Consider the following 14,606-nt stretch of genomic DNA (forward strand, 5'->3'; position numbering starts at 1 on the left):
AACTAAAGGGATTTCATCGACAGGATTTTAGGGCCCCCGGTAATAATAATATCTCTGTGTTTCTCTATTATATTAGGGTTTTTGCTTAATGCAGTGTATAAAAATTAACAAACATGATTTCGTTTTTACCCTAAAATGCCTGATTCATCATTAGTTTTTTCCTAATCTGTTACACATTTATATCATTTGGCTCGTTATCGAAACCGTTGAAAAAATATTTATTATATTCTTTATATATGGTTAGTCCAGAGCAGGAGTGGACAACCCTTAACATGCCTTCCAAACGTGGCACGCCAATGACCTTTTTCCGGCACGCAACCCAGGGCTCGTCTTAAAAAATAATTAAATAAAAAAATACATTTCAAACATCTTCGCTGACATATATCTTAACATAATACGATTTTATTAAGTACAGCTATACCAAATAAAAATGCAATAATTAATTAAACTCTACCAACTGTTTCATAATAATAAGTAATAAGAAAATTAGAAACAAACATCCTATTTCCAAGCCATCAATATATCTCCGCGATATACTGATGTACAAGTTTTGTCCAGCAGTTGTTGCATTATTCGTCAGGCATCCAGACCTACGTAGCGTGACTCCTTTACCATCATTTGATATATCTTTTCATGTTTCGTAAAGAACGTATCCGTTTTCTAAAGTGTATTTGTATTTGTATTTTATTAAATCGTAAGTCATTAAAATATGGATTGGAAGTATTTATTGTCAATTAATATGTTTAACTTATTAGATATAAAAGCAAATTTCCTTTTATATCTAATAAGTTAAAAATTTTACGAAAATTTTTTTTATAAAATTTTATTTATATCTAATATAAATAAATTTATATAAAATTTTATATAAAATTTTATTTATATCTAATAAATAAAATTTTACGAAAAAAACTGAAAAACTAAAGTTTTCAGTTTTTTTCGTAAAATCCCCGCTTATATATTGCAATTGCTATTTCCTGCCTAGAGAGCAGTTTTCTTGTGTGCATCCTACCCAAATAGCACCATCTGCTTTCCCATTATTTCAAGAAAAAATTAGCAGTAATTTACAAGACTTGAGATACTTAATGAACAATCCTTCACGAATGACTAATGAACAGACAGCCATGGTACTAGGCCAGTAAAGATATGTGCGTATGATTGGTGCGGTATTAACAAAAGATCGAGCGAGTCAAAGATAAAAGTCAGCAGACAATTTCTGAATTGAAATGCTAATTCTCTTCAACAAAATTCAATATCTGAAAGTGCCATAACAATATTCACTATATATTTCCTAGCTTTAATACGTTTACGAATTTTAACACTTTCTGTTGATTTTTATTGTTGCTCTGCATTTGAACTGGGGAGACAGACTCCCACACATCTAGTTTTTAGTGTTTGCCAGTGCAGCATATGGTTTTGCTTGAGGCTATTAATATCACTATTAATTTAGTGAATAAAATTAAAAATGAAATCCAAAATTTAAGATCAAAATTTAACACATTTTTAGACGACGCAAAAATGATAGCACGAAACTTGAATATTTCCGAAGACTTCCCCTGAAAAAAGAATTCGAAAAAGAAAAAGATTATTTTCGGAACTTGCAGATGAAGTTTTACTAAACCTGGTAGAGGAATTTAGATGTCACTTTTTCAACGTTGCGATTGATACTGTTATTGTACAAATAGATGAGAGATTTAAAAATATACCCAATGCTATTTCTTATTTTAAATTAATCACTGATATAAAAACATTAGAAAAAAATGAACTAGAAAACCGCTCAAGGGATTTTGTAAAATATTATAGTAAAGATGTAAATGAAGACTTAATTCAGGAAATTGATTTGTTACGAGAATTGATCTTGGACTAAAAAAAATGTAAGACATATTGCAATATATATTAAATAATAGTTATAATAAACTATTTCCAAATGTGCTAACTGTATTGAAAATTTTCTTTACGTTACCAGTTACTATAGCAAGTGCAGAGCGTTCTTTTAGCAAATTAAAATTGATAAAGAATTATCTTCGGTCAAGTATGTGCGAAGAACGCTTAAATGCACTTGCTATATTAAGCATCGAAAAGGAAATTGCCAAAAATTGTAATTTTTCGGAAATGATTAATGACATAGCAAAAAAATCGCATATTTAATTAAATACATATTAAGCAATATACGTGTTAGTAAAACTAGGCTCCTAAATAGTAAACCTATTTATTTTTTTTATGTGCTTAAATTCATTTTTTTATTACTTTAAACAATAATTAATTGTAAATAGTTTTTGTGCGCTAGTTGGTGAGCCAACTTACTTTTGTTTGTGTTAAATATTTATTTATTTTAATTATTTAATACTTTTGTTTTGTGTTCAGTAAACGTTATGTTAACCTGTTATATTTCGAATGTTTTTTTTTTTTCCTGTGCCAAAATCATTTGCAAGTAAGAGGTTTTACGATACGTTTATTTCGAATCCTTTAATTTTTACCTTTAAAAAATATTTTAGGGCCCCAAAAGGTTTCTTGCACCCGGGTCCCTTTACAGAGAAGGCTGGCCCTGCTCTGGATCAATAATATTTGCTATCTGTAATTTTAAAAATTTCAGAAAAACTGTGCACTAACTTTGTGTGCGTTTTACCTTAAATAAATGTATCATTCCACTACAGACATTATTTGATCCTAAGTTCAGCAACCTACACCAAATATATAATGCTTCATTTAATTTTGTCTCATTAATCGTTTTGTTGAAAACGAAGCGAAGACTTAGCACTCCGAATTTGCAGAAAGTACAAATCAATTTTAAAGACTTCTGTTGTTCAAGTTTCATCTATAAGAAAAAGCAAAATATGTATTTAAAAAAAATTAATAAATAAACATATAATAAATAAATGCATACATAAAAATTTCATATCATCACATCCCTTAACACATTCAGCTCAATAAGTACACAAAAAGGACCACAAAACTATTTTTATTATGAATGTCAGATAATTTGTTAGAAACCGAGTGAGGTAGTACAATACTGGGAAATTCGTGGCAAAGATGGAGAACACTCCAAACATGTCGCTGCCTTCCAAAAAACAAGTTTATCTTGGGCCACGTATTAAATATTACTAGTTCGCCCTATTTAAACTTTCAAAACTCTTCCCCCATCTCAGGAACATTTTCATTGTATTCCTTTCGTTTCATCCAGTAATTTGCACAAATATTTATAGTAGTACATATCTTATTTGCCTAAAGTGTATTAGCAAATGAATATATTTAGACCTAATTTTTTATTAAAATAAAATAAATGCACTATGGATTTCAAATAATATAATAATTTGCAATAACATTTATCACTTACATAATCTCAAATGTCTATTAAACTTCACAGTCCAATTATTTTCAAATTGGAATATTCTTCATTTTTAAGAAGTTATGAACATAATACAATAGCGATTATTAATAAAAATTACTTTTAAAATAACAGATGTAACATCTTTATTTTATTAATGTCCTAAAATATAAAATATTACCCAACTCAGTGTAAGCTGTTAAAAGCTATAAAACATTAAAGCTATTAAATTTACTGCATAAAAATGGTGTCTGAAATAATACATACTACCAATCTCAGTTTAATGAGATTGGTAGTATGTATTATTTATTGTTTGTAGTATGTATTAAGGTATTTAAGTATATATTATGAAAAAATATATCAGGATTCCCTCATATATATTTTCTGTGACAGAAATTTGAACTTATGCAGCCGTTTAATTTAAATGACATGAATAAATATTACAACGACGCTGTAATAAAGCACAAATAGCATTGGGGAAAACAAATGCATATTAAGTACTTACGCATTTATGGGACTGAAGATTCTACATTTTCGAAGTTATTACTTCATGATGAAATCGATATCAGTAAGCTTAAATAAGAAAGTAAAAGTCCTGTTATCATCGAGTTTACCTGAGTACTATTGGCATTTGTTGCTCTAATCTGTATTCTATTAAAAAGGACCTACAAAAGTACTTTTGGATTCAAGAAAAGGCATATTTTGTGATTACTTTATATTTATGATTATTATTATTATTGATACATGTCTAGGAAACGCACTAATCTCCGATAACTGAGAATATTGTCTGATATTACGTAATAAAACGTCACTAACGTGACATCCAAAAGCTGGAACGACGTCATATAAACTAAGAAGTAAAGTCATATAAGCAAAGAAAAAAGCAACCGCAAAACACTATTTTTTACAAAAAAGAAAAAACATTCTGGATTTTTTCTGGATACAAAGAGATCAATGCAAATTAGAAAGCGTGAAATTAGTTGAATCAACACCACCACCATAACAATAACAGGTAAAAACCAAAACGCCACTTCCGTAGAGTGTTGTGTGATAACAGTCAAACAACACAGGTACGTGGGTCACGTGATATCGCAGATGTCTGAAACCAGTGAGTTTTCTCCACTTACGCCTGATTATTTTTATTGTTTTATTGTATTCATTGCAAACTTGCTCAAAACAGAGCTGAAATAAATAAATAATATGTGCTTTGGTATATGCAATAAAATTAGAAATTAAATATAATTTTAAAATTATTTATGCTAATATCTATACCTCGGGTATCAGAGTATTCAAATCCTACAACTAACTCGCTTACTTTACCAAACAACTAAATTCAATTCACGCACACAGTTCATTACAACGTAACAGATTATTTATTAATCACAGCGTTAGCAAACTACAAGAAAATTATTTATAAAATAAAACGATATAAATGCAACCTCCGGATTACCTTTTTATATATGACTAAATCGGACATGGAAGTTTGGTGCAAGAAAGGATCTGTTGTTTTCAACTGGATATTTCGATCTCTAGGAATTTCTTCGATCATCGCTAAAACGCGCGCGGTATCTGGCATACAACAAAAAAGAAAAAATCCGAAAAATAATAAATTTAATATTTGCATTATTTCTTGATTTTCTTCAGTCAATGACAATTCTTGAGTCTGAAAAAAAAAAAAAAAGTAAAGAAAATTTTAAAATCTAAAGAAAGGAAGCATATAATTGCAGTAAATAAAGCTTCTCATTACAAAATTCAAATAGCTATTTTTAATATATTTAAGTCAGTATGTTTAAGTGGAATTAATTCAATGTGCTAGTGAAAGTTTAATTCTGCCTTTATAACGAATTTTAAAATTACAACTGATTAATTTGCTACTGATTTTCACTACACTGTACATTTCTTTAACATCACATAAAACTAAACAATTTAAAATACTATCAGCAAACTTCGTTTTCTCCTTCAATAATCTGAAAAAAATTTGAAGCGACCTCATTGAAAATAAGCTTCTATTCATTATAAAGTGGATACAAATCTGAATCAACAATTCCTCAAATGCCCTTTTAACAGCTACAAGTCCTTTTCTACCCCCCCCCCCCTTTATTGGAAATCAAAGTATTAGTTTGTTTTTTTTTTGTTTATTTTTCTGTATAAAACAAATTGTAACGTCATTCTCACAAGATCTTTACCTCCGATCAGTAGTATAACATGCTAAAATGCAAGTGATTCCACTGCAAAGAGTCATCTAATATATTATTCAAAAATATCAGAAGCTCGTAAATATAGCGGAAAATATACAGTAACAAACAAATTAATCCGAATAAGCCGAAGTTCATTCAAGTGTTTGGTTTTTGTTTCAGTTCACAATAGTTTTAGTTTCGGTTTGCTATTTTCGGTTTTAGTTCACTATTTTGGTTGACTACTGCCGGTTTTAACTGTCTCTATGGTGTTTATTAATACTGTTGTAGGGCTAGTTGGTGTGTACGCGGAACAAGGGAAGAATAATGGCAAACGTTTTAAAGTGATTTCTGCCTCAATTGAAAACGTATGAATTATTTTTTGTAATTTTAAGTCAAGTTGACTTTAAAATGAAAAATATTCATCTCAGCTCAGCATTTTGGTGCCATTTTTGTATGCAAAGAATGCACTTTCTTTTAAATAACCTGAAAGATAAATTTAATTAATTAGAGATCCACACATTTACTCATTCAATTTGCCATTTGTTTAAAGTTGCACAGCATCAAGTGTGTAATAGATTTTTGGAAATGCTCGGTAATTACAGTTCTATGGGGCGGGGGGATGAAGTAGGAGTAAAATGCAAAATTTTAGACAAATATTTTTTCTTTTTAGACAAATACGTCGAATCGTTAATTACGAGTGCAATCCGTGATGGGCGATAGATGGCGTTGATAGTAGTTATGTGTGATAGGTGAGACGGTCAGATGTGTGTGTATCGGAGTGGATTAGAGTACCTTGGGAGATGTAATGCAATAATAATAATAATAATAATAATAATAATAATAATAATAATAATAATAATAATAATAATAATAATAATAATAATAATAATAATAATAATAATAATAATAATAATAATAATAATAATAATAATAATAATAATAATAATAATAATAATAATAATAATAATAATAATAATAATAACAATAATAATAATAATAATAATAATAATAATAATAATAATAATAATAATAATAATAATTTACTTTATAAATAAGTGAAAAATGCTTTCTATAGTTAAATTACTCAAAAGTGTTCTAATAATAAGGAGAACATCTTTTTGCTGCTTGAATACGGAAAATACGGTATACGAACTTTGCGTTAAGGGTATCAATGGTGAATTGTGAATTTGACTGATATGTTTTTAGAGATTTATGCTTATTCATTAGTAATAGCAGTTAATGCTTGCTGCCATAAACAGGCACATTATTCTCATAGTGGTTTATTCAGGTAAGTCAATTGAATTTACAAGGGCGATACGCTAGGCCTACTGCCGCTAGTATCGCCATTGTTGTATTTTATATTGTGACATCTTATTGCTGGTAGACACCTTAGTGTGTCTACAGGATTTGATAGTGGACCCTCAAAAGTCCACAGGATTATCTTTACCTGCCCAGAACGCCTGAGCAATCTCTACTCTTTCTCCATCTGTGTCTTAACACATTTCTAAATTACTGTCATGGCAAACTTCTGAATGAGGCCAAATTCGAGGAAGTAGACAAGGAATTCCTCAGACTAGGAAAGCTGCTGAGTGATAATTGGGGAAAAGTCAAGCTCTTTGACACATCCTCCCCCCAGCAGTCACAGAGGAAAATATGGTTGATATGAGTGAGGAGCCCATAACTCTGACGCAATCAGATTTAGTACACACCCCAAGTATGGAAGATGCTACATCCCAAGACAGCAGTTATCATACCTTGGAAACAGATACAGAGTTCCATTTGGTCAAAAAAGGAAGGAAAATCTCCACCAATGTGGAAGAACCCAAAACAACTGGGAATGGTCATAAAGAAAAGATACCACCAGTAATATTAAGGGATAAGGAAAAATGGATCCCTGTCTCATCAGCCCTCAGAAAACAAAACATCTTTGCCAGCAAACATCAGTTTTCTGGCTAAAAACTCAGATGAGGGAGTTTAAATACAACCAACTACTGTCTCGGATTACAGACAGATGACCAGCTTTGTGGACAATGTTAATGTCCCATATCGCACCTTCACTTTACCCAGCGAAAAGAACCTGAAGTTTGTTCTACATGGGATAACTGAAGGTATCACTCCTTAAGATGTGTTCACTGATGTCTCCAGACAGGGCCTGTCCCCAGTTAAAGTTAGCAGAATGCTCAGATCAGATAAAAGACCAATGCCTTTGGTGCTGGTGGAAATAAACAACACACAAAAGCCGATCTATAAACTGACTGTAGCATGCGGTCTCAAAATTTCAACTGACCTCTTAGGAAAAGAGCATCTGCAGGTCAGTGTAACAGATGTCAAAGGTTTGGACATGCCAAAAATTATGTAAGGTAGCCTTCAGGTGCTTGAAGTGCGGCGAGTGACACCAGACCATCACTAGCACCAAACCTCACACAACTCCAGCATGCTGTGCCAACTGCAGAGTACCTCACTCCACTAACTACAAGGGATGCCTTTCCAATTCAAAAAATCGAGGATCAACAAAAGTCAATCTTGCTCCTCCACGTAACAACGTTTTAAGCAACCAAACAGATCGTCTTCCAGTCCGAAACACCTTTCCTTCTACCTCACAAGAAGGAACAACCATGACCAAAACATATGCCAAGGGCTGCAAGAACTATGCCTCCTACATCTGTCGAGCTAGAAAGCTCCAAAATAACATCCGTTTTAACAGCCTCACTTGCCACTATGCTGCAAGAATTCAGCAAGACATGCCCCTCAACAACTTCCACAAAGAGATTCCTGCAAGGCACTCAAAACATTATAACACCCATCTGTCATGAGTAAAAAATTCAAACCAAAAGCTCTTAAGATAATCGCATGGAATGCAAATGGATTGATGAACAAGATTTTGGAACTTCAAAAATTTTCAACTCACTTCAGTGCTGATATCATCTTGATTGGTGAAACACACCTAAGACCAGCTAATAACCCAAAAATCCGTGGATACACTATGAACAGAAACGACAGAATTGGCACAAGAGGCACAGCCATATATTTATTAAGAGTTATTTGAATCATAATACAATAGACAAGCGCCAAACAGTAAACCTGGAGGTGACCGGTGTGGAGGTACATACTTTCAATGCTGGGAGTCTCAAGATCTATGTTGCTTATAACCCTCCAAGCATTCCTCTGCTGACAACAGATCTGGACTACATACTTGGTCCAAATGACTCCATAATAATACTAGGAGACCTCAAATCAAAACACACAGCTTGGTACAGCTCTTCAACTAACACCAAAGGCCACACACTTTTCAACTATGCAATGCTCAACTCTGTTGTTGTGGCCGGCCCCTAGCACACCCACTTCAACCCTTCGGGTGGCTCGAATATGCTGGACATTATCATCTTTAAAAATTTAAGATACCAATTCAAATTGGAATCAGTCAACGAATTATCTTCTGACCATAGTCCCATAGTGCTTAATCTAGGTTCATCTGATCAATTCTCTCCTCTGTACACATTAATACCATGGGACAAGTTAGCCAAGGTTCTTCCAGATCATATTGGTCCAGTGCCCAACATCAGTAAAAAGGAAGAGATAGACTCAGCAGTAAACAACCTAACTCTACAAATTCAGAAAGCAATAGAATCAGTCAGACAATCCACTGTCTTTCACCCAACCAACCGTATCCCTGAAGAAATCATGGAGCTAATCAGAGCAAAAAATAGAGCCAGAAAGAGATACCACACTACCAGAGTCCCACAGGACAAAACAATATTGAACAATCTAAACAAGCAGGTCCGAGAAGCTCTTCAAAAACACAGAAACCATCAATGGGAAACCGAATTGACTAAATTCTTAAGAGCGATCCGCACCAAAAATCAACTCGTACCCCCTATAAAAACCAAGAAAGGGACAGTTTACAAAGATGAAGAGAAAGCTGAAGTACTAGAAGATAACCTTGAATCTCAGTGCAATTCATCTTATACAAATCTAAATATCAACCTTATGTACAAGATTCATCGTCATGTCAGGACAACCTTAAGACAGAACATGGTTAACTCCGAACATATCACTCCCACAAATCCGGCAGAAATGATAAATATCATCTCCCATCTAAACAGTAAAAAATCTCCAGGACTTGATGGCATAACTAACAGAATAGTAAAACTACTCCCAAGAAAGGCCATAGTACATCTCGTCAACATTACAAATGCCATCTTTAGATTCCAGCATTTCCCTACTACATGGAAAACAGCCACCATCATGCCATTGAAGAAGCCAGGAAAACATCCTCACCTTCTCGAAAGCTACAGACCCATAAGCCTATTGTCCAGCCTCGGAAAGGAGACAGAGAAAGTGATCCTCTCATGATTCCAAGCAGAAACAGATAAGTTAAGAATTTCGCCTAACGAACAGTTCGGCTTCAGTAAGGCCCATAGTACAGCTGAACAAGTACACCGGCTGGTAGAAATCATTACTAAAGGTTATAACTAGAAACTGAATACAGCTACCATCTTCATCGACGCAGAGAAGGCAATTCACAAAGTATGGCATCAAGGCCTGCTCTACAAACTGATAAAATTTAACTTGACAATCAAGTTAATAAAAATAATACACTCTTGTATATTATTTCTGGGAAAACTCCCATGTTACTCCTCTTAATAAACTATTATAATTACGGCTATTTTGCCTGCTTCAGTTTAGGAGTGCCCCTGTTTAAATGTCATTGGCTATTTACTCACGGATTCTTAGGGCATTGTAGATGTAAATTTACCAAAAAGTATATGTAGCATAAGGAAGAGAAATTTACACATACCTTTTTCTGGTTGTAGCCGCAACACAAATAGCCAATGACATTTAAACAGGGTCACTCCTAAACTGAAACAGGCAAAATAGCCATAATTATAATAATAATCCACTCTTACCTAAAAGACAGATATATGCAGGTCAGGGTCGGCGAAACGGTTTCGACCAGACGCAGGATTTCGGCAGGAGTACCTCAGGGATCTCTTCTGGCCCCTCTCCTGTTCTCAATCTACATAGCGGACATTTCTCGGAACCCAAGTACAACATTCACTGCATTATATGCAGATGATACTGCACTGATGGCAAGATCTCTGAGCCCACAACTGGCAACTAGAAGACTTCAAACCAGCATACACATTTTAGAAAAGTGGATGGCAGACGGGAGGATCCAAGTTAATCCCCAGAAAAGCGCTGCCATACTGTTTACTAGAAAGAAAATCCATAGCATGGAGGACATTTATTTATTGGGAGTAAAGATTCCATGGCAGACTGAAGTTAAATATCTTGGAGTGATTCTTGATAGTAAACTCTTATTCAGCAAACATATAAGTTATATTACCTCGAAGACGTCCAAAGTCTTAGCACAGCTCTACCTTATGATCAACAGACAAAGTAAACTGGACACGCAACAAAATGAACAATTTACAAGATGGATATTCGATCGGTTATCACTTACGCATCCCCTGCATGGAGCCCCACCGCGAATACTAGCATTCTGAAACTTCAGAGATTACAGAAGAAGTGCCTGAGGATGATTCTGGATACCCCATGGTTTATAAGAAACACCCAGATCCATAGAGAAGTTAATATCCCTTATATCTCTTCCCTTCTCCTAAATCTAGCTGAGAAGTTCTTTACCAAGACAAAATCATCATAACACTCATCCTAACCTGTTAATCAAGGAAGCCTCGGAATATAATGAAGCAGAAATCAACAAATATAAAAGACCAAAGTCTATCTTAAGTTCAGCTGAACACAACTAATTTTATTGCCCTCAATGGGCGACCATATAGCTCACAAACACTCCATTCAAATTTCTTTCATTACAGACAAAGGGGAATATGAAAAACAATTTTTGCTTCACCCATCTAGCTAGAAATGATATGTTATGTTATCTGAATTAGATTGTAGTCGATTAGATTGAGATAGCAAAGTAATTGTAGGATTTTGATTGAGTTTTTAGGATTGAAGACTGTGATTTTTGATGAATTTGAGTAGTCGACTGAAGATCGATTATACTCTAAGATTTACTGGGTTCTATCGTGGGTTTTCAGGTAAGCCCAATTTTTGCTTCCATTACATACCGTCGTTAGAATCGGCATTGTTAGTTTAAATAAGTAGTAGTGCTATCATCACCATGAGGAAGATGACAACTATATCGAATCGCTCAACAAATGGCGGGCGTTAAGCATTCTCAAAAAGATAGTAAGAAAATTCGAACACGAATGGCCGGGTATAGTTAATTTTTACTCCTTGTCAGGAAAAGTTGAGGAGGGCGAAAACACTACCCAGATGGAGGAGAAGCTGGATTTGGTAATTCCCCCCCCCCTCCCCAGACTTTGAAGAAGTGCGTGCGCACAAGACAACAACCACAGAGCCACCCATGGACAACGGAATGGATGAAGATAGCCCCATCACGGATTGTGGAAAAAGCGCAGATGGATGTCCATAAGGTCCACCATGTTCGACTTGCAAATATCATACAAAACAGCCAAAAATGTGGATGATGGTATAAATATCCAGCCCTGCTCCACAGTAATGGACTACAGAAGATTGACCAGAGAGTTAGACTCAAACAGTGCACAATATCACAACTTCTCTCTCATCTCGGAAAAAAACCTGAAGGTGATTCTTCGAGGTGTTTCTGAGGACATATTACTAGATGAAATCGCTGCTGATCTCTGCTATCAAGACCTACCACCCCATCAAGGTCAGCAGAATGATCAGAGCTGACAAGACCCTGATGCCTCTGGTCTTGGTCGAAATCCATCAGGCCTACAAAACATCTATGACTTGACATCGATCTGTGGATTAGTTCTGAACCTCTTAGGAAAAGGGTTGCAACAGGACAGTGCCACAGATGCCAGAAATTTGACCATGCTCAGAAACTGTGCCGGGCAGAGTTCTGATGCCTTATGTGGGGATGAACTATCCTGCCAACACCTGCACCAAACCGAAAACCACCCCAGCTAAATGTGCCAACTGCAATGGCCTTCACCCAGCCAATTATAAGGGATGTACTCAACACCCAAAGAACAGACGGTCGGAGAAAAGCAAACAGTCTTCCTCCTCTAGTACACCAGATGCCCCTGCAATAACTTCATCTTCACTTTCATACGAGAGTAATCGTTTTGTTTCCCGAGGTCTGACTATTGGCATACAAGGAAAAATTCGATCACAATCCACTCTATTTGCAATCTACAATCCTTTGAATACTTTTTTAGGTCTATCAACATTTTCATTATTGTAGACATAATTACGTTCGGTTTTTGCATCAAATTACTTATGACATTAATTTCTGATAAGATTTGGTGCCATATAACAAGAGAACATATGAATTTGAAAAATTTAATTTTTAATAATAATAATAATAATTATTATTATTATTATTAGGCGACTCCAAGGGGTCCTTAGACGCATCGAGGGAGGCACTAAACATCATGTCCATCACAACTATTCCACATTCATCAGTATCTATCATACTTTGCCTTGCTCATTCACTGTCATAGCACTCACAACAGACTCCGGCAGTTTATTCCACTCATTCACCACTCTAAAAGTAAAAACCCAGCTCTAACACCCTTACTAACAAGACTCTTGCCCAGCTTCCATGTATGCTCCCTAGTCCTCCCAACACCAGTCCTATTCTCAAAAATATCCTCTGAATTAATCCTATAGAAATCCTTCAGCAATTTGAATATCTCAATCATATTTCCCCGTTTCCGCCTATCAACTAATTTCTGCAACTCACAAATCTTCAACCTGTTTTCATAAGGTTCATTCCATAGACCTGCTATCATCTTAGTCACTCGCCTCTGGATCCTCTCAACCTCCTCCCCATTAAGAAGAAACCTGGGTAACCATATCTGGGCACAGTAATCAAGATGAGTTCTTATCAAGGCTCGATACAGAGGAACAATAACCTGTTTGTGTCTGTTTGTTAAAGTATTTTTCAGCAACCAAGTGATTTGATGAGCTGATGTAGCCACTTTTATGATGTGCCCCCCCTAAACTTCAACTCCCTATTCACCAATACTCCCAAATCCCTGGCCTCATCAATCTTCTGGAGTACAGTTCCACCAATGTGATATACTACTGCTAATCTTTTCACCCCAAAATGCACAATCTTACAATTTGCCACATTAAATTGACATCCATTCTCCTTAGCCCATACCTCCAATCTATCCAAACCATCCTGCAAAATTTTGACATCGTCTGCATTCACTATTGCCCTACCGAACTTAGCATCATCAGCGAACAAATGAACCGTTCCTCTCAGATCCTTAGAACCCTGTGGCACACCACTACTTACGGGCCGTCTTTGGACTCTACTCCTGAGTAAACTACTCTCTGGTATCTCTCCATCAACCACCCACCTATCCATCTCACCAACCCTATATCCATTCCCATATGTTGCAGTTTACGGATTAGACTTCCATGTGATATCCTGTCAAAAGTTAGGTCCAGTAGTATCACTGTAAACCCATTACCCTTATCCAGTTCAGCCATCACTGTGTTATAAAACGTGAGCAAGTTACTGAGGCATGATTTATCCTTTACAAAACCATGCTGTCCCCCGTACAGTATCTCATTTTCATCAATCCATTCCTGTATTTTTCCCTTGACTGCTTTCTCCAAGACTTGACAAGGACTCCTGATATGCAGATTGGTCAGTAATTTGCAACAGTAGTCTTGGATCCTCCTTTATGCAGTGGAACTATTTTCCCCTTTTTCCACCCCTCCGGGACTAAACCAGACCCGAGACTCAGATTAAACAATAAGGTCAAGGGCACTGACAATTCTTTAGCCGCTTCACGTAAGACCCGTGCTGATATACCATCCAATCCCACAGATGTATTCACATTAAGGTTCTTTAATAGACTATTCACCTCCACTTCATGCACCACAATTCCCACATAAACTAATGGTTCCTTCAATGTCACCACTTGGATGATATACTCTTGCAAATTGCTCACTCAGCAATTCCACTATATCGACTGATTCATTGACCTCCCTACCATTGGCGTTCCTTAAAATCATTCTGCCGTGTACAGTTTTTCTTTTACTTGCAGCATATTGAAAGAACTGTTTGGGATTCT

Source organism: Typopeltis vanoorti, chromosome 15 (genome assembly GCF_054136105.1).
Source record: "Typopeltis vanoorti isolate ZY-2024b chromosome 15, IOZ_Tvanoo_1.0, whole genome shotgun sequence".
NCBI lineage: Eukaryota > Metazoa > Arthropoda > Arachnida > Uropygi > Thelyphonidae > Typopeltis > Typopeltis vanoorti.